At 38.8% G+C, this 18661-nt stretch overlaps 1 protein-coding gene across 1 annotated transcript in view; it reads right to left on the bottom strand.

Annotated features, from left to right (window-relative positions):
• COL25A1 (collagen type XXV alpha 1 chain) overlaps positions 1–18661 on the bottom strand; it is a 298968-nt gene that overhangs the window by 147389 nt on the left and 132918 nt on the right. The gene's annotated exons all lie outside the window — the stretch shown is intronic.

The following is an 18661-nucleotide window of genomic DNA, read 5'->3' as shown; positions in this document are numbered from 1 at the left end:
AAAAAAGAAAAAAAAATCCTTTTTGTCCATCATTTCTACCTTCAAAATCCTTTCCCAAAAACTGCAGATCTCGGCTGTCACACTGCAGACATTTTCCCCACTCTTCTTGGTGACCTTGACATACTGTTCCTGAAAATTCCAGGAAAGCACACTTGCACTTCTCCATGTACAGCTTGGAGGAGAAGTAGCAGCTGTGGGGGTGACACAAGTTCTGAAACTTGGCTGCTCTGAAAAGAGAACCACAGGTGGGACTCTCAAAGCTGCTGAAGAGGGGCGAGCGCACGGGTGGAATTTCCAGAAGCAGCGACGCGTGCAGGAGCACAAGTACCTCTGCTGTGGCTGTATCTCACCGTTTGTAATGGATACAAGATGCACAGGTGGCTTTGTGCAAATGGCCTGCTACTTTAAACTTCACAAGTCATCTCAAGCATCATGCCATAGCTTTTAAATAGCTTTGCACTGTATATTTGCAGCAATCTGGCTTAAAAGACTAAGATGCTGAAAAGCAGCATTAGTGAAACAATTTCAAGATACATATGAAACAGCATTAGTTCTCCAGGTGAATAAAATATGATTGATTTAAAGAGAAAGGAAGAAGGGAAAAGGAAGAAGGGAGAAGAAAAAGAAGAAGGGGAGGAGAAAACGGAGGAGAAAGGAGGAGAAAGAAAATAGAAAAATTGCTCTTGTCTTGAATGTAAAGAGGTTTACTCCTATGAGAGCATTATAAATTTGACTAAAATCCTTCTTACCTGTTCTAATAATTACAGTAATGGCACGATGACAACATTTTACAAAGCAAGAATGGCATGAGATATTCAGAATCAATAGCACGAATATTTTGGCATCATGAAAACTAGCAAAGAGTGTCGTTTAAGTATGAGAGAATCTTACAATTTCCTCCTGCAAAGGGTATCTATAGAAACTTCTTACACAGGAAACAGCATGTTACAGACAGAGTAAGTTTCTATGTGCATCTCCTTTTTTCTCTCCCAACAACTAACACCAAAACCTCTTAGAGTCCCCCTGCATGCACACAGCCCTGCAGAGGCCCTCTGTGGAGATTTCCTGAGCTGTAACCAAGCTCACAAAACAGATGCAGAGCAATTTGGGCTCAGCATGAACATGCGTGTGCAGGAGAAACTTAGAATGTTCTTCTGCAGGTAATGACATGTCATTGTGCATATAGCAGTAATATTCTCCTGAACAGGGTGGTGATACTTTATTTTATTAAACTTTAACTGTGCTATAGGTGTGCACACAAATAAACAAGTCTACTACCAGGTTTGCTTTTGAGAAAGGAACAGTACTTTGAAACTAAAATATTTGGCTACACACCAGCAAAACACATTAAAGTCACTAAAAGAAAATCCTGAAGGTCACTTCAAGCTACAAATTTTAGAAAGGAATGAAATCTGCCCAGCAAACCTGACTTCCATAGAGCAGTATGTTGCTAGGTTAGCTGTATACAAGGACAGCAAAAAACAGGCTCCAGTTCAGCTCCTTCCTTTGACATCAAATGCTGATCCCTTCTAAGATGTTTTTCTAAGATTATTAAATTTAAATGTGTGAATTGTCAGAAAAATTGCTGTTACTATTATGTTTTTGAAGTAACCACACCACTGAGGTTAGGAAAATTACTCTGGACTTAGCCAATATCAATGAAACCCCACCACTGCCCCTGACCATCAGACCAAAAATATTTAAGGGCCACTGAGTGACATGCATCTCCTCTCTCACATTAAAACTTTTTTCATTTGTGCACTGTTTAAGTCTGTCAAGGTGGTGGTCTGTCAAGGTGGTGGCATTTGCAAAACTCTAATTGTGAGAGGAGAGATGGATGTTGCAAAAATCTTTTTACTAGGTTTTGCTGGCCATTTGAGGAAATAGTTTCAGTATATTTAGCTATTACATTTATCTCTTTACTTTCTTTATACCAATACAAACTAATTAAACATTTTACCACAGACGGTTTCAATTCACAGAAAACGAACTCTGAAATTTATGGTCATTGCTAGATGACCTAGTGCTTCAGAAAGTACACAAGCTTTCATGTTTTCCTGAACAGGCTGCTTTCTCTAAATCTCAACTGCTAACATATCATCTGTAGCTGCATGAGTTTCAAGCTATCAAAACCTTGGGCATTTTTCTATAAATATTAATTTTCCATCTGTCTATAATTTTATAACTTTGCACTAATTGGAGGATTTGATGGAGACTCATCACAGCAGAAGGAGCAGTGAATAAAGCTGTATTACAGACAATGTCAGCTTACATCAAGTCCACAGACTTTTACAGCTTGCACAAAACACTCAATATGACCCAACTACTCTGAACTCTCCTGCCTGGGGTAATGAAAAAAAGTCACTTCTAGAGTATCAGAAATGTCTATGCTGGACTGAATTAATTCCAGAGTATTTTTAAGGGTATTTTGTTTTAAAATATATTTTCATATTAAAAATATAAATATTAGGAAGAAAAATAGGAGTTTGAATCTCAATGGAGTGAATTGGGTTAATAAACACCAACAATACTGAGCAATAAGCAAAAGCTTGTTTACAGTAGCCAGCTTCGGCAAAACGTTGTTTTTCCATGATCACTACATTTACCTACATGTAGGGAGTAAGAGTAAAATGCCAGATCACCTGGTTTTCATTTTTAACTTACTTTAGTTTAAAAATATTTGAAATTATTTAGTTCTTCCAAAACCAGTTATGAATCTAATTCTAACCAAGAGAAAATTTAGAAAGAAATCCATTCAATTAAAAGAAAAATAATGCCACTCCTATTCCATATTTATGAAGAGAATTTTGGAATTGAAAGAAACTTAAAGCTAATTGAAACTAAAGGTCAATTATTTATCTAAATTTATCTTCTGAAGCACAAAGTATCAGACACTCAAAAAGCCTCTCTTTCCTGCCATAAAAGTCTGTCAAACAAACAAAAAACCACCACAAACAAAAAAACCTTCCCACCATGCAAAAAATAGACAAAACCACCCGCACTCTTTACATTTATTTATCTATTTACAGCAAACAAATTCTACATTTCAGAAACAGCAGGTAGGAAAAAAAAAGAAAAAAACCCACCACATTTGGTGGGTGAGACACAGAGTTCCTCTATCAGCACCTGCCAGGAAAATCAAATGCTTGGCCATTTGGTCACTAGCTGATCTACAAAGTCAAGTTTGTCCTAATTTTGGAAAGAATTACAGTAGCATTATCAAGTCAAAAGAAACATCTTTGGTTATAAAAAACTCCAAAAGATATTCATTGTCACTGCAAGTAAGAGCTACACCAAACCATGCACCAACCTAAGAATAGCATAAGAGTTCAGAATCCTGTTCCCTATTTTACTGATGCCCAGCACATCATTCATACGTTATGTCATACGTGGACTCATTAAAGGTAACGAGTATTCCATGTGCACATGAGAAGAAGAGTATTTTCCTGGATATTTAAAAGGACATCCCATTTCACATGAAGTTCACAGCAACACAAGATTTTTGCCTGCCAAGTCAGAAAAATAAATTAACACAGCTACATTCTCAGAAAAATATCCCGAGCAACTTTGCTAAAGGTAGTAGAATTACTTCAGAATCGTCAAGCATAAAACTGTCAGCCCTACCAAAATCATCTGGATTAAAATGTCCAGAAATCAGCTGAACTATACCAACCGAACCATCCTTTCTGATTAAACTCTGACACTGGTAAAATAACTGCTATTGGTTTCATTTCAAGCTCCATCACTCCAAGCTGTAAACAGATCCAACTCTTTCCTTTCTGCTTCCAAAGTACAACCACCCAGCTGTCATCATTTTATCCCACTCCACATTTCTCCCTGTCAAACTGACTCAGGAAGGAGTAGGGCACTGAAGAGACCCAACCCCTCACTGCTCCCAGGGAGAGGAGAGCCTCCCCAGAAAACTGGCACCTCTGCCTCAGAGCTGTGGGAGCACTAGCTGACAACGCAGGCCAGCATCGCAGGTAGGAGCCGAGCAGAGCGGCAGCTGCTGAGCCTGACACCTCCTCCTATGAAATACACATGCCACAAGCATTGTGGTGGCTCCAGGTAATGCTGAGTGCCCCATCCTGCCAGCCTCCACCTGCTGGGATGGTCACCACCTCCAGCAAACAGTACTGAAACATGCCGGTGGGCTGAGCACACACACAGTGGATGTCTGTCTGGGCAACATGAGATTCAAGAGACACAAGCACGGTCCCTTCTCACAGCATTGCCATCAATGGGATTTCTATCTCCAAAGAATGTTCTACAAACTCTGCACGGATCTACTGCAGGCTACTTCATCAGCTTTTTCTGTCCCGCCCTCTTTTCTCAGCTTTTTTAACTCATGTAAAATTTGGGTTCTTCTTTTCCTCACACGCTGCATAACCACTCCACCTGCTCTGTCAGTCTTCTTTCTACCTCAGTCTCCCTGTGACAACCTGCTTGAACTTCCTACCTCATAAAATTTTCTACCTCATTTCGAGTCTTGGCTGGATAAATAACATCCATTGTTTCACACACAGTACATCATCTATTTGGCTCACGATGAAGTATCATTGCATTGCAGGGCTTGGATACATGTCAGAAGCTCTTATACAACTTGGCTGAGGAAATGTCAAAAATTAGTCTGTCTGATCCCCACAGCAAAGCAACCTGACTGCCCTAAGTCAGATTTGTACCATTTCTGTACATGCTAAATACCACCTGACTAGAGACATCTAGTATAAAATAATTTCACTAGTACCAGATGCCACTGAGGAAGAATCCCATTATTGCCACCTGCAAAATAGTCAGACCTGCCCACACACATACACACATACATACACATACACTCACATATATGTATATGTATATGTATATGTATATGTATATGTATATGTATATGTATATGTATATGTATATGTGTATGTGTATATATATATATATATATATATATATATATATATATATATATATGCATGAATGAAAGGAACCTTAAAGATCAATCATCTGGTTCCAACCCCCCTGCCATGGGCAGGAATGTCACCCACTAAATCAGGTGCTCAGGACCCCATCCAACCTATCCTTGAACACTTTAAGAGAAGCAGCATCTGCAGCTTCTCTGGGTAATCTGTTTCACCACCCTCACAGCAAAGAATTTTTTCCTAACATCTAATCTAAATCTCTTGTCTTTTTCTCTAAAACTGTTGTGTAGCCCTTTGTCCTACCACTATCTGCTTGCGTAAAAGGTTGTTCTCCCTCTTATTTATAAGCTCCCTTTAGGTACTAAAAGGCTACAATGGGGGCTCCAGAGTCTTCTCTCCTCCAGGCTGGACAATCACAATTTTCTCAGCCTGTCCTCTCAGGAGAGGGTTTCCAGCCCTCTGACCATCTTGGTGGCCTCTTCTGGACTCACTCCAAGAAATACATATCCTTATGCCGGGGATCTCAGAGCCGGACACAGTACTCCAGGTCCCTCACTCTGCTGGCCACACTTCTCATGATGCAGCAAAGGATGCAGTTGGCTGTCTGGGATGTGAGTGCACACTGTTAGTTCATGTCCAGCTTGTCATCCAACAGAAGCCCCATGTCCTTCTCCAAAGGGCTGCCCTCAATGACTTCTCCCAGTCACAACTGGGTCTGGGATTGCCCTAACTCAGACACAGCATTCTGCCTTTGGACTTGTTGAACCTCATGTGGTTCTTGTGGGCCCACTTCTTCACCTTGTCCAGGTCCCCCTGGATGGCATCCTGTTCTTCTGTTGTGTCAGCTGCACTGCTCAGTTCGTGTCATCCACAAACTTGCTGAGGGTGCTCTCAATCTTGCTGTCTATGCCATTGACAGAGACATTAAAGACAGTTCCAAGACAGAGCTGTGAGGGACACCACTCATCACGAGCTGTTTTCCATCTCACCTGTAAATCCAAAGATGCTTTCCTTCTATAACAGTTACAGTCAAGGGTTCACAGTAATCCTGGGTTTTGAGGATTCCCTAAACACCACACAACCTTTACTTCTCTCTCCTCCAGATACAGTTTTCTGGCATGAATGTATTACACCTGTTTGGTTCTATTCAGATCCAGGCACTGAAGTGTCTGAAGTCACGATTTCCCTGCCAACACTTTAGATAAATCTTTGGGTTGAAGCTGCCTGAGAAATTTGTGAATATTTCTGGTGCTGCTCCCTGGAGCTAGATGCTTGAGTTCTTAATGAATACTTCCCTTTATGTGCTCTGTTGGCTGCCAGTTCCCATCCCAACCTGAAGCCTGAGTTCATTAAACACTACATAAAATATCAGGCACATGTATTTTCTCTTAAAGCCACCGTGTAAGGAGGGTTATCTGCTTTCTACAGATACCACAAATGACTCCATTAACACAGGTAAGAGATGTGAGAGCAAGTTGCTCTGTCTGCAAATCCTCCCCCTACCTTTTTTTCTCTGCATTTCTTTGGTATTTTCATTTGCATGTTCTGTAGGAACAGAAAAAGTGGAACCACCGGTTTACTTAACAGAGCTACAGCACATTTTGCATTATACTTTATCCCTATGTATGTCAACATTTTGCCATGTCCTTGGCCACAGCGGTACTTTTAGGAGTGCCTTCACTGACTTATACATACATACATAAAAACTTTCCTGAATCACAGAAGTCTGACAGTGACTTACAGTCCCAAGATTCAATCATAATGACATTTTCTCTCTTTTTGTTCAGAAGTAGTAAGACTGGGGTAAGAAACACTGCTGCTTACATGAACTCATTTTAGGAAGACTTAACAATACAGAAAGAATAGGTTCTTGAACTTTGCATTTTTGACAGGTTACTGCATCACCACAGAGCTGTTGCAGAACACAAGTAATTGATGATAGTTAAAATGCTGTCAGAGGGGAAGATTCACATTTATAAGGCAACCACTGAAATGGTGCATGTCAGGTCCCAGCATTTGTATCCAGATATAATTATGATCTATTTTGCCTAAGTAGTCTGAAACAGATCCCAGTAGCCTAAGCTAGAACAGTTTGATAGTTCTTTAAGACTAAATTTTATTGGTAAGGCTGTTAAACTATTTTAATGAACACATAACACTCCAAGCACACATGGTCATCTTGCAAACACAGAAATAGCTGCTATCACCTGGCTGACAAATAATGCTGAGGGACAGCTGTACCATGTAGGGATAGCTATTCTATACAAGTAAGGCATGAAAGTATTATCATTTCAACTGGCCATTCCATTGTATTATTATCATGCCATACCAATAATTGGCCCTATGATGCAAAAAGCATATGTCATATTGAGAAAAACTATTTTAGTTTCATTTAACTTTTTTAGATAATAACGTGGATGGAATAAGAAATAAAGCATCAGAATTAAATTATTCTTCAGCCTCAACAGAATTTAAATTAACTTTAGAAAGAAATTTAGACACTATCTGAGGACACACAGCCAGCCAGATGGTAAAGTAACTACACAGTACAACTGCAGTTGTATAAAAGCAAAATCCTCCAAATTAGAAGTCCTTAAAAGCTAATCCTCCATCCACCTTTAGGGAGTCATATTATATCTCAGTATCAAAGTTCTACCATCAGGAAAATGACAACTAATTAGGACAAAACAATGATGCAAAGCATATTATCCTTCTCAAATCCAGTGCTTTAAATGCAATAGGTCACAAGCAGAAAGTCAAATTATAATCTCCAAGAATGAGTCATTCCTTCCCTACTATTTACAGAGTAACACCAGCTACAGGTAAAGACAGAGAAGGACTGCAGCATTCCAGGTCATGTAGTTTTGAAATGGGGGCTCCTCCATGGCAGTCAGTACCTCCCTCAACCCCAGTGAATGGCAGGTACCCTTCCATGCAGGAGCAGGGAGCAGCCATCCACCCTGGATGTGACTTCAATGTTACTTTTGTGTCTGAGTGATTTTTCATCTAAGCCTTCCATGCCCTTGCACGTGCATGGGACATTTCGGTCATTCCTTTCTCTGAAGGCTCACTCTAACTTGAGGAAACCTGTGGCCTCAAAGCTTCCTCAATCAACTAAACATGTACATCCCTCCTCAAGACCAAAGGACACCTCTACCATGTCACAGCAGTATGATCATAGGCTTAGATGTGTGGGCCACATAAGGACTGAAATCTCCACATCATAGTAGACTTAAAAAGGCTTTCTCTGTTTCCTCACAAGTCCTCCATAAATTTATTCGTTCTGCTGTAACTTCCCACCACACTCCTCATGTCATCTTCCCTTCACATTTCTTCAGTCTGATTTTGTTTGCTTGTTTTGCTCCTTTTTTTGCATTCTTTTTCCCTGCAGACCATATGGCTCTCAGCTGACAGGCCCAGTACAACAGAAAGCTAGGTGCAACAGCTGGGAAAAAGTCCTGCTCAAGCACCCACACCAGGATTAGACACACTCTTGGTAGATGAAACACAGGCTGCTAGTTTGGAACTGCTTTGGAACAACTGGGATAGCTCACCTCAGTGCAAACATGGGATATGTTTAGCATATGAAAGGAGTAAATTTTCCAAGACTTCTAACTTTGTGAAAGTTGGGTTGCCATCTTTTAACCACACACGACAATAGCAGAAGGTCACGTAGGCCTGCTATCAGCCAAGGGTAAACCTCAGTCTTTCACTCCAAATTACAGCTAGGTGAGACTTAATTCACAAAGAAGAGGTAAAGCCAGAATATGTTTCCTTTAGCTTTCATTCTTAAACATCTGGTCCTGCTTGCAAAGAAAAAAAAAACAGACTGCAATTGCTTTTTGGCAAAAAGGTAAGTCACTGAAAACCCAGTCTCACTATGACAGGGAAGAGGCAATGCTAAAAACAATATCAGGTCCTCACAAACCTGATCACAATTTGTGATGTTATTTTCACTGGCAGTAATGAAAATAAAATTACCTAAGGATCATAATTCAGATTATTCCGAATGCTCATCATAAAATGGGAGTTTTGTTACAATTTTCAGCAATCACAAACCTGATCACAATTTGTGATGTTATTTTCACTGGCAGTAATGAAAATAAAATTACCTAAGGATCATAATTCAGATTATTCCGAATGCTCATCATAAAATGGGAGTTTTGTTACAATTTTCAGGTCCTCACAAACCTGATCACAATTTGTGATGTTATTTTCACTGGCAGTAATGAAAATAAAATTACCTAAGGATCATAATTCAGATTATTTCGAATGCTCATCATAAAATGGGAGTTTTGTTACAATTTTCAGCAAGTACAAATTTTAATTAATAAAAGTGCTTTTAAGTGACTATATTCTCTTTCAGTTTTAGTGCATTTTTAAAACCCCGGATATTTTTATAAGGTACTCAACTTTTCCATGTGTTCTGATTTTACATCTCAGCTCAAGAGCAAACCTAAAATCAAAAGTATTGCCAAGAACAAGTAAAATTCGCATCACATAATTTGTCATAGCAGTTTCATTTTATTCTAAAAGTTTTCTCCTGGAAAGTAACTGAGTTACCTTTCCAGGTTTTTAAAGATGAAGAACAACAACATCAACACCATATTCAGTTAAAACCATACAACGCAAATGAAACCAATTTTTAGCATCCTAGACTATCTCCGCTTACAATGTGGAGTCCAGGTGTCTCCTCTTACTGCAGATTTGATCCGCATGCTTAACTTTTAAGCCATGATTGACAAGAGTTCGTGATTATGATGACAGATTAAAGTGTTCATTGAATTCAGAGGGTTTTTATTTCAGTTATGACAGTGGTGTACTGGGAGACAATGAAACACAATATCACAGGATTAAAGGCAGCACATAACTAGTCAGGCACTGGTACTGCAATCATTTTGGTCTCACACACATGCTGATCACCCATTTAAACATAAAACCCTACCCTGAGCAGTGCATATTCCTTTCAAAGTCTTACTCACGTGCCTCCTCTCATTTCTAACATAATAAATATATCATCTGACGAGGAGCTTAGTGACAGCTGCACAAGTTAGTTCTAATTACAAAAAATAATAAGTGGTTTTAAAAGGTTCAGTAAGTCTCTATTGCATAACAGCAGCAAAGCAGCACAATTATTGCTTACAAGCAAAAGTAAATACATAAATCAAAATTGTGCTAGGACTACCTTACTCCTAAACTACAAGCATCAGTTTCTCCTGTATGAGCTAAAAAAAACCCCTTTCTTGATGCACAATTCACCTACAGAAGGGGAAGACAACAAACTGCAGACATATGCTTCCAAATATTTTGCCTGAATTAACACAGGAGGTACACAACTGAAGAAGACAAAAAATTATAAAGAGGAAGCAATATATTCACTTTGGTCTACATCTTACAGCTGCCTGTGAATTTTAGCAGTGATACAGGCTTTAGTTCCCAAGGAGATGCATATTCAGCCTGACAGACACCACTAAAATATTTTTATTATCCTGGGCTACATCCTGCTCCCTAATCTCGATTATTTCCAATAGCAAAATTTCTCCCCTCAAAAAAGCCTTCAAAGAAAGGGCAATCTCCCATGCTTTAAACACTCTTGTGAGACTACAGCCATGAAATATAGCAGCTTGTCTTTCATTCACTGGACACTACTTCAGGTTGGGATGTGAGCGCAGTGCATAACGACAATAAAAGAAGACTCCAGCAGATGCCAAAACAATCAGAACTTGGATTATTCTCGCTGTTCAGGTCTCTTTCATAATTGAAGAGGACAACCAAGGGAAGTTGTACTATGTCGGGCTCAGAGTAAGATTAAAGAAATAATGCACAAAAACATCTTCTATACCACTGTAGTGACTTGTTTCATTATATTTTTTCGACTGTTTTTAAGTTTCAAAAATTTTCTGATATAAATGAAAATCTTAGTACACATCTAACATATGGAGAACTTGCAGAAAGGAGCACAAGAGAATGGATGCTCTCAGCTGCCTCTCTGTGACCAGCTGTATCTACAGTAGCTTGGAAACCATCCAATGCTGTAACTTTGTTAGCCAACTGTAACCCCATGTTGAACTTAAAGAACTTAATCCACTCTATTATTGCCTTTTCACAGGTGGAACCTGTGCACTTTTCTTTTATCAAGATCCTTCTCATGACATAATAAGAGACTCCAAAAATCTAATAACTGCTCATATTAATTTATACAGCTCATCCTTCACCCGTACAAAGAATATGAACTAGCTGCATAAATAAGGAAAAAACTTCCATCTCAGGCAAAGCACATGGAGCTGAGCTATCACTTTAGACTGCCAGACACACAAATACACATTCAGAGTCAAGTACACACACAGACGAGCTTTCTACTTTATAGGCAATTCCAGAGGGCCTTATCAGCTTTGACTGATGCAAATCTTCCCCTGAAGCTGTGGGGCTCTTACTTGGACAAGTGCTGAATTTAAAAGAAGCATCTTGAGATTTGGCAGTGTTTCAAAGAAAAAGCATGTCATGGACATTCTTCATCATATATTGCAAAACTATCTGTCCTCCAACATATAACAGTTTGCATATGCTGCTCTGTAAATAAGATAATAAATAACACACTAGTTACATATGACTTACTATTTATGCAGGAAGATTAGGTGCAAAATTTACTCACAGTATTTTCAGAAAGTAAAAAAAAGTCATTAACAAAGTTTTTACATACCTACTACTACTAGTACAGAGTAAAAGCTGGGACTGAAGTCAATCAAGTTAATCAAATTATAGATAGCAGCACAGTTTTCTAAATTGAATCTATGCATGAGTGGGGATGAGTGCAACCCAGTTGCAAAGGACACACCTCTCACTGCAAACAGGGTAATCTGCTCTTGGTCTTCTGTCTACAAAACACAACTGCAGCTTTCCACCACCAGCTAGCTGCAATTACATTTGGAGTGAAATGACAATAATGCATAACAAGCTTGGAAACAATGAGATCATGGCTTTTTACCTACAAGTCCAGCTGCAACAAGTTTGTCATGCAAAACTATTGAAAATCTGGCTCACAGCATCACAACTGAACCTTCAGGGAGCTGACCACAATGGAAGGCTGCTCCTTAACAGTCTTAACCTGCCCAGATGTGACATATGCAATGTGTCACAAAAAGAATAAACCACTTTTTACAAACATCTTTCTTAGTGAAATTGGACAGCATGACTTAACACAGCCTTAATGGAAGGGGATGTTGAAAAGTACAATGCTCTGCATTACATCTAAAATGCTGTCTAGAGTTAATAAATTTATAAGGTGTTGTACCTAAATGTCCTGAGAGTAGAATTTACAAGAAGTTAAACATTAGCACTTTGCTATGACTAAGTGTTGCATTTTACTAGAGGCTGGGAAATGCTATATTCATCATATAATGGGAAGTTATATTTGTAACCCCTGTAAAGGTTAAGCAGTAATCAAAGAATCTTCTTTTAAAGTTTAACCTTTAGGAATGAGTTGGGAAGTGAGTCATCCTCAATACCCCCTTACAGTTACAGCTATGTCCTAGCAAGGGCCACAGACCTGTTGAAAGTGTCCAGTCTTCTTCTTGGGAAAACATCTGCACAGAGCTCTCAGGAAGGAGGAAAATAAAAGGGGAAGGAAAAGAAAAAAAAAAGGCAGCAAAGCTACAGTTTTTACTTAGATCCCAAAATCAGTGACATGAACGCGTATGTTCCTGAACAAAACACTAACTTGGCTATGATGTTTGGAACATGTTATGGTTTGCATACAAACCTACTTGGCAAGCCAGACAGCAACTGGAATAATTTCTCCTGTAACTCCTAGATGCCATTCACAAGCAAGCCTGCTAGGGGGGCTGGCAATATTTCTCAGATGTTACAACAAGGTCATGACCATCTGCTGAATATCAAGGCCCAAACATCAGTGCTGAATTAAGACTACAATATCTACCCCAGTTAAAGTGATAGTGAATGCAATCAGCAAAAGCTTACCCATCTGGAAAGACACTGGAAAGCCACCTGTTTGCTGTGGCCTTTCAAATACAGCCACAAAGCAGACAGTGCTGGAGGACACACACACTGTGAAGGACGCAACGTTTGGCAGACCCAGGGGAGGCAGCCCCTTCCTGTGGTCCACACAACAAAAAACCCCCAGAAATTTCACGATTAATGAATATGAGTCTCTAGTTCAAACAAGCTTAATTGAATTAAATGACAGATTCAGAAACTGTCATGAGAAATCTTAAAGGTAACAAACGTTTGAACAATTTAAAATTAGGGCAATATTCACTGATTGGATAAAGGCTGACCTTTAAATATTGATGCATCCTTTCAAAAGATTCTATTAATTGTATTAACTCCTGTGGAAAAGAACATCCACTCAGTTACTGGTGTGATGTCAGACATGTACCATTAAAGTTGCCTTTGGATGACAAGAGATGAGAAGACAGAAATCTCCAACAGGGTCACTTAGAGACTCAATAGGAGTTCAGTAGGGGTAGCCTATTCATTCTTAAGCTCTTGAAACTCTTGCTGAATTCACCACAAAGAGTACTTCAACATCCAGGTACTGAGTCATGTGGCTGTTACCTATTAAAATCAAACATTTGGTGGGGAAAGAGAGGGGGGAGAGAAGCTTTATACCTTTTGGGATCTCATTATCACAACAGCCAACGAAACAGATTGTTTCTTCACTTATGGAACAATCAGTAAATGCAACTAGCACCCTATGATCAAACCCTGATTCTGAATATTCAGGCTTTCAATAACATGTTTTACTTATTCTAAGGTATAACAAGATGTAAGCAAACTTTCCTCTAAAAATAAAACCCAACAAAGCCAAAAACATGTTTAGTACACAGGCCATTGGAATTTCCTCTACAAAGCACCTGAGATCTAGAAAACAAAATGCTTAAGTAAAACCCAGTTGCTGTTGGCACCATTACTAGCAGTGCCACTGGTACACTGTCCATCTTAAATAAGACTGAGTTCAGGTTCTGAAGCACAGTAACATAACTTTCACCATTCAATACATGAAAAAAAAAATAAAGTAAACATAGATACTTATGATCTAAAAAAAACCCCACAGACAACAAATTCATAAATAGCTGCCTCATTCATCAGACTGCCATGCATAGCGAAAACTTATTTCCTATGAAGCGTTTTGCTATAGATGTTAAGGCTATTAAGTCATTATTTCTTCTTCATAATCAGGAAGTGTGCATCACAAATTTTTCACGTTCAAGCATGCAAGTGTATGTAATCTATGTAAATACTTGAGGAAAAACAAGGCTATTAATTCTGCTTGAAGAAACAGATTGCATATGGAAAACAGTGTCCTAGCACTAGTAAAATTGCAGGTACATGGAGCTTTTGGAAATCTTCATCTATTTATGTTCTCTGGCTAATACAGATTTTTCCGTGCAGGATCAGCAGGAGATTAATGAAATTACCTTCCTAAGTCTCCTAAATTGCATAAACAACTCTAAGAGTTTGTTCAATGCTGTTGTGCAGCTCTCCCACACAGTGAATGTATCATACAGAAAATCAAGATGCACTGAATTAGCATTGGTACCCAAGTAATTTGCCCAGCATGCAATGTAAAATCTTGATCACTATGTTTTTCAGACATCATAGAGAGCTAAAAACTTCAGTCATGACTACAGAAGGATCATTCCTCCACTAAGAAGTTTCGCAACATATAGAAAAAACAGGGTAGAAAATAGTATACAGGAGAATAAAGTGCTCTTTTATTACAGTTATGGTGCAAGTATTTTTCTGTTCCGTCCTCTTCCTGAAATCCAAGCAGTCATCATAGCCTCCTGCAGCCAGGACCTACTCATATTTAGGATCAGTCTTGTTTTTCTGTACTACCTCATTTTTACTTGCTACTGATCTTCCAGATACTTCTTTGTTTTCCATGAGATAAAGGGCATCTGGACAGTCTTCACAGCACACCTGCACAAAGAAAATGCTAGGCAGTTGACCAAAGTTATCTCGATACTTCTTCCTTGCATGTGATTGTGAAGACATCCCATAGCAGTAAAGTGCACAGGCATCAAACCTTAATTATATATAAACAGTTTTTCAAACTCAAGATGCTGCCACATATGTAAATTACCAAAAAAGTTAGATTGAAAGTTGCAATCTTCTTAGCCCAAGTTCACATTATGTAAAACATCACAAGCAACTGTCAATTTGCCTTCTCAATTGCCAAACCTTATGTTGAAAACTTTCTTCAGTTAATACCTGCCAGAAGAATGGGAATTTTTGACTGAAGGATATAATATGCAGCATTGGAAATTACTAGTTCCTTGTTGGGGTTTTTTATTAAAGTAATGGAAATCTGACAAGCACACAACTTTTACTTTGTTATTTTCACATCAACACAGCAACAAAGGATTCTGAGGACTATAAAAATTCTTAAGATCAAACTACCTTCTCAGTCAACAAAAAAACTCAGTTTCAAAGCCTAAAGAAATTGAGACCTAAAATGGTATTTAATTTAGAATCCTGCTGCATATGTGAATATTCTGAAATTTTTCAGTACCCCTGACTTCTTTGCAGTAACTTGTCATTTTCCTTCTGTCAGGATTCTTGCTCTCAGGATCACATTATCAACAAATGAATTGGAAAAACATAGAAGCTAAAAGCTCAAATTAGAACGTGCATCACTCAGTATTTACAATTCCTATGCTTTTCACGTGGAGATAGGAAATTTACTATCAGTTCTTAGATCAGCCACCTACTGCAAAATCTTAGTCAAGAACATTAAAAGCATCTAACCTATCTTCTGGTTTCCAATGTGGTTTGTCTCTAGTTCCCCTAATATCCAAACTATTACATTAGGGAAGAGATTAAGTGGTTCATACTCACAAACCATAATGAGCTGAATCTGGAAAGTTTAATAGGATTATCATGTATGAGAATAACATTACATTACTACATTTATTACTGTTTCTGTAAGTGCAAGGTCAACACCTATTATCCAGAATATTTATACTATTAATACACTATTCCACATTTAAAGCCTGAAAATACTTATCTACCCACAGTATTGTGGGTACTTCTGAAATTAAAATGTACAGTTTCTACCCTATCACAGCAGCCCCTAGGATGTGTTTCAAGTCTAACCTTACAACAACAGTATTAAGAAATATATACTGTTATTTAATGAATCGAAACAAAACCCTCAAAGTTAACAAAAAAACAGCCAATCAAGCAAACAAAAAAAACAATGAGTATGTGCAGGTTTTCTTTTTTCAACATTAAGGTCTTTTAAAAGACATTTTGCAGATATTTCAATGTCAAGATCTATTTCTCAAAATACACTAGTGCTATTAAGAGGGATCATTTACCAAGCAGTGCAAGAACTTTTAAAGGCCACATCTAAACGTCACCTGCTCCAGAACAATAGCTTGTGGCAGCCCAGATAGCTATCCATGTTTTCACATCAGTGACTTAACATTATCACTATAGGAGGCATAACTATTTTCTTATTAGCCAGCTCTCTTCTTCAGGAGTTCATGCCAACTCCACAACAGCCACGTGCAAACGTGCAGACTGGGATTTTATTCCTGCCTAAAGCAATGAACTCTAAAGACATCTGCAGCTGGGCACAATGCCCACACTGGTACAATTACAATGCTATGTCAGCTTCTCATTGTTTAAGGTGATGGATTTCATATCTGGGCACATTATCTTGCCAGAGTCAATGGTATTTTTTTCTTGGAAGCCAGTTGGAATGGCACAGGACTGTGCCAATTTCAAAGCACTGTAATGTGTTTCTACAGCCTTTTTCATAGGTCACATTATAAAGCAATTTCTATTGTGCACCCTGCCAGCACTTTATCCTGAACAGGTGCTAAACAAACTTACAGACTATTACAGTGCAATATATTTGAGAAAATCAAGGTATGAACCGCCACCCTCTTAACAAAACAGCAATAGGAGCATGCAAGTAGAATGGCACATTCAGTTTAACAGGCCCCTCAATAGGATCCCACTTCATTTATTAGATCAAAGATCACATATTGCATCGACTAGGGCAAAAGACCTTTAAAATTTGAAACAGTAGATGAAAGTCATTCACAGCAATAGCTCCCATTTGCATTCAAAACTGGGAAGAAGTCTTCTGGCTTCCAAGTATCTTTTTGTTACTCAGCTACCGCAGAATGCAGTGTGATCCAAGATGTTTTCCCAAGGCTTACTCTTATTAATGAAACACTAATAAAATACAGTACTTGTGGTACCACAAATAAAATACAAGTTCCCATTTACATACCTGAACCTACAGTCTCTGAATAAGGTTCGTAATACTCTGTTCAACGGAAAAAAGGACTGTGAACATGAAGCAGCTGGTTGCAATGTCTTCTTCAGTAACACAGACAGTTAAACATCAAACACAGATATTCCCTCGAGATGCCTGAGGAACTGGAGGCCATTCAGAGGGACCTGGATCAACTTGTGGAGTGGTCCTTGGGAACCTCACGAGGTTCAAAAGGGCCAAAGTGCAAGGTCTCTTGCTCTTGCAAGATATCCCTGCACACGGCAGGGGTGTTCAAGCAGATGACCTTTGAAGTTCCTTTTCAACCAAAATAATTCTACGATTCTATGAAAGATACAGCATCTTCATACAGCATCATTTGGTTCACAAAATGGGGAAAATAACCAATACGGAGTAGTTTAGTCTCTGTTTAAACATGATTTGCTATGGAAAAGCTCATAAATATTGAGACCATACCAGATGTACACTTTATACTAAAAAATAATATGTGCAGCCATATAAAAAATGCAGGAAAATTACTTTACATTAATATCTTTTTAGAAATAAATATATATGTTTCTACAAATATAACTAACTACGAACAGCTACCCCAAAGGAAAGCTGCAAATATTTTAAATACCATATAGGGATAACTTTCCACTACTGATGCTGCTCAGAGGGGTCACACTATCAGGCATTAATATCACCTGAGAGATGTTCACAATGAGACAAGAAGCTGCTTCCTCTGTCTTTGCAAAAGTCTGCAGAGTGCAGCACCAACAAGGCCTAAAAAATTTCTAAGACCTTTATGGAGTCTTCATGGCAGACCATCCATGCGTTGTGCGGTTAGCAAACACTGAGGCCAGAATATCATGGAAGGAGACAATTCCAGATTCTTAATTGATTTTTTTCTTTGTGATTCTAGGCTGCTAGTAAAACCTCTCAAGGTCCCAGGCACAACCATCACAGACTCTGGATGATGCTGGTAAATATGATGTGTGCAAAGCAGCTTGAGATATTTGACCAACATACTGCAAAAGAGCAAACCAGGACTAGTTCATCGTCAGCTGCTGCTCCATGCTTGGGAATCCAGTTTTAGTAAAACAGAAAATCACAATACCTTCACATATCTTTCAAGGAGCCAGTAAAAAGCCCCACCGGCATTTTTCTGACACCTAGAGAGCATTATCTAAGTGCCACAAACAGATTCAGTCAGAGGTCCAGTGGAATGGTATGTTGCATTGTGTTGGTCAGCAGGGGTTGAGGCAAGAAAAGGGTTATCAGACAGTGAGTAATGGAACACCTGCTGTCACCTATAGTCAGCCCTGAGTCCATGCTATACAGTTTCATCACTGACAGCACCAGAGTGTAAGTAATGCTGCAGGCCAAACATGGACCTGTCAACCTCCTGGCGTTTGGACAAAATGTCCTGAGAAGCTGATGTAGTGGCGACATTCAAGAAATGCAGGAATCATGGCTGGATCCCAGCAACACAGCAATGGCA

This window comes from Chamaea fasciata, unplaced genomic scaffold (genome assembly GCF_029207755.1).
Source record: "Chamaea fasciata isolate MVZ Bird 193981 ecotype frontalis unplaced genomic scaffold, bChaFas1.0.hap1 SCAF_6, whole genome shotgun sequence".
NCBI classification, from domain to species: domain Eukaryota; kingdom Metazoa; phylum Chordata; class Aves; order Passeriformes; family Sylviidae; genus Chamaea; species Chamaea fasciata.
Note: the sequence above shows the minus strand (reverse complement) of the source record. Positions and strands in the feature narration are given on the sequence as shown.